The sequence below is a fragment of the Bubalus bubalis genome, chromosome 15 (genome assembly GCF_019923935.1).
Source record: "Bubalus bubalis isolate 160015118507 breed Murrah chromosome 15, NDDB_SH_1, whole genome shotgun sequence".
Taxonomy (NCBI): Eukaryota; Metazoa; Chordata; class Mammalia; order Artiodactyla; family Bovidae; genus Bubalus; species Bubalus bubalis.
In genome coordinates, this window is record NC_059171.1 from 27,592,203 (window position 1) to 27,595,345 (window position 3,143).

Consider the following 3,143-nt stretch of genomic DNA (forward strand, 5'->3'; position numbering starts at 1 on the left):
TTTCCTTTATGCCAAATGGGGCTAATTCCATAGGGTTGTTTTGAGGATCAATTGAATTATTTCTTGTATGATTACTGAGAATGGTGTCTGACACTTCGTGAATTCTCAGAAATTATCAGCTTTTTTGCCTTCTTATTCTTATTATTGTAAAGGTAGCAATTTATTTTTTCCAGGAAATTTATGACAGGCCCAGGCTGATCAACTGACTTTAAATTTGTAGGGAAAGTATGGAAGGATATTTGAAATTAATCACTTAGTATTTGGAGTATCAATGCCTTCTTCAGAATTATGGCATTCTGACCCAGAATAAACTAAGAAGTTCCTCCATATTATCATTCATGAGTTCAGCATTGATGGGAGGTACAATGGTTGTTAGAATTTATTCTGTATGGCAAATTTGAAATAAAATTAATCAAGGAATCCTGTCATAGCAAGAGATTGCAACAGTTAGTGTGATAGTGGATGCCAAATGTGGCAAGTATATAATATAATGACAATGCTTCTACATGCGCCTAAGTCTACTGTGTAATTAATTTGAATTCATCTCTGTATCTAGGAATTGAGGCTATTAAACATTTTTCCCTTCAGTTGGAGAAGTCAGAGCTTTAGGTTTCTTACTGATATCGTGTCCAGCAGAGAGAATTAAAGCTTTAAAATTAAACAAACCGGTTGTACTTTTGTGTCAGCCTGTGACAGACTGTGCCCTGGAAGAAAAAGCCTCTGATGCCTCTCTTTTTTTCTACCCTACCATCTTTCCTCTAATGATTTCACGCATCTGACAAATTATACATATAGTTGTTTTAAAAGGATGCATATTCAATAAATAAGAAATTTGTGGGACTTCCCTGGTGGTCTAGCGGTTAAGACTCTGTGCTCCTAACACAGGGGGCCTGGGTTTGATCCCTGGTCAGGGAACTAGATCCCATAAGCCCAATTAAGAGTTTGCATGCCACAACTAAAGATCCCACATGCCTCAACTAAAGATCCGGCATGCTACAACAAAAATCTAAGATCCTGTGTGCCACAACTAAGATTCTGTGCAGCCAAATAAATGAATATATAAAAAAAGAAATTTGTGTTGATTTGAATTGTCCATAGGATGAAAAAAATATTGTTCATTTATAAATTTCATCAATAAATGTTTATTGCAGTCACTCTTTTAATCATTGGGACACAGTGATGAGCAAGAAAAGATCCCTCTACAGTGAAATGAGATAGAAAACATACAAACAATAAGTATACAAAAGTGTTAATTTCAGAAATTGATCAATTTAATGGAAGGAATTAAACAGGATAATGTAGTAAGGAAGATGAAGTGAGGCAAGACAGACAGACATTAAATTTTATCTTCAAAGAAAACCCCAATAATGTAATATCAAAATAATACTGCCTCTCTTATGCTAAGTTCTTGTGGAAAACACTATCTGGTCACTACCTGATAACGTTTCTTTCTTTTTGTTAATCCTTTGCTAACTAGCAAAACTGAGATTTAAATTCGGAATTTGGGGGCAACATACTTCAAGGTGAACTGAGTGAATCTGATTACCTTAAGCTAATCATGTTAATTCCATTCCCTTTGACTATTGGCTTAGGAATAATAATCATATAAAGTAATTCTTAGTCACTAGACTTGAAGGAATATCTATTATCAGGTTCTGGAAAAAATTTTCTCTATTTTTACAAAGGGATAAAAGGAAGAGACATTCTTCTTGTCTTTGAGCTGTGCTGTGTGCAGATGTAACACATGGAGCTGCTACAGCCTCTTGTCACTTTGAAGGGACTAGTTTCAAAGCCACAGCCAATATATTAGTTGAAAGAAGGAAGGAACCTGGGCCTTTGATGGTTTTGATGAGTTCTGAAATAAACAACCTTAACAAGATCTATCTCAATATTTCTCATGTGGTGAGATATTTAGTGAAGCCATTTTGAGTTTATTATTTTTTCTTAGCCCAAAGCATCCTAATAGACTTTTTCTTTTGCAGTGTTAACATCTATTTTCCCAAACACAGTGTGTTCCTGAGTTGATTGGTATATAATGATATTTGACCCAATAGAACAAAAGATTTCATATCAAAACCATCTAAAGGAAAATGATGCTCCACAGTGCATAATGGAATTATCCTCATTGATTTGAAATTGCCCCTGAACTGAATAGCATTTGCAAAATTCTTCCCAATCTAGCCTCAACTTGTATTTCCAGTATTATTTCCTTCCTTATCTATAACTTCATCCTCTCTAAGCATCTGATTTTGTTTTTTTTACCATCTACTGGAGTACTTCCAGAGAAAGCAATGGCACCCCACTCCAGTACCTTTGCCTGGAGAATCCCAGGGACTGGGGAGCCTGGTGGGCTGCCATCTATGGGGTCGCACAGAGTCGGACACGACTGAAGCGACTTAGCAGCAGCAGCAGCAACTGAAGTACTTTATGGTTGAAAAATCTTTCTATATGCCTTCTCATTGTTATCCTGGAAACTCAGACCTCATCTTCTCTGTGAAGCCTTCCCCAATTCCCTGAGGAAGAAAGATTTTCTCTCTCTTTGCTGCCACTATAAGGAGAGCATTATTATCTCCTCTAGCACAGACATTTTCTTCTCATTTTGTAACTGGATTTACATTTCTACTTCCTTGGGCTTCTTAAGGGCATAGAAGTCATTTTACTTATGATTGGATTTCCCCACTGTGGTGGTAAGATGTAAATACTGATCATATATGGTACAAATATGAGAAATGAGGTGCTGGTGGAGAGTTGATCGCTCTTCAGTGCTATTGGTTTCTCGTGCAATAAACTCTTTGGCCAGGTGATATATGACAGTCAAGAGTCAGAGGCTGTGAAGGTTTAAGTGTGCCTGGGCTCCAATAAGAAGAGGAGACGTTAGTGACAACTCAGGCAGAAAATAACGACTAAGATTGTTTTTGATTTTTAATCATCATTTTCTGCTTGGACACAGCATGAGAGAAATACCAGTGGTCTTGTTTAGTGAGATTCTCCTGTGTACTGTTTCTTTAGAAAAAGTCAAAAGGATCTTATTTTGTGAGTTGATTTCTCCTCCCAATTCATTTTGCAGTATCAGCAACAGAACAGCCAGCACCTCTTTACGTGTCAGAACTGTTCATGGTTAATTTTAAAAACACACAGTGCAG

At 36.7% G+C, this 3,143-nt stretch overlaps 1 non-coding gene across 1 annotated transcript; it reads left to right on the forward strand.

Moving 5' to 3' along the window:
- Positions 1–842: 842 nt before the first annotated feature.
- On the forward strand, positions 843–915 carry TRNAR-CCU. Its single transcript has one exon. It is a non-coding gene; the product is annotated as a tRNA-Arg (tRNA).
- Positions 916–3,143: the final 2,228 nt, after the last annotated feature.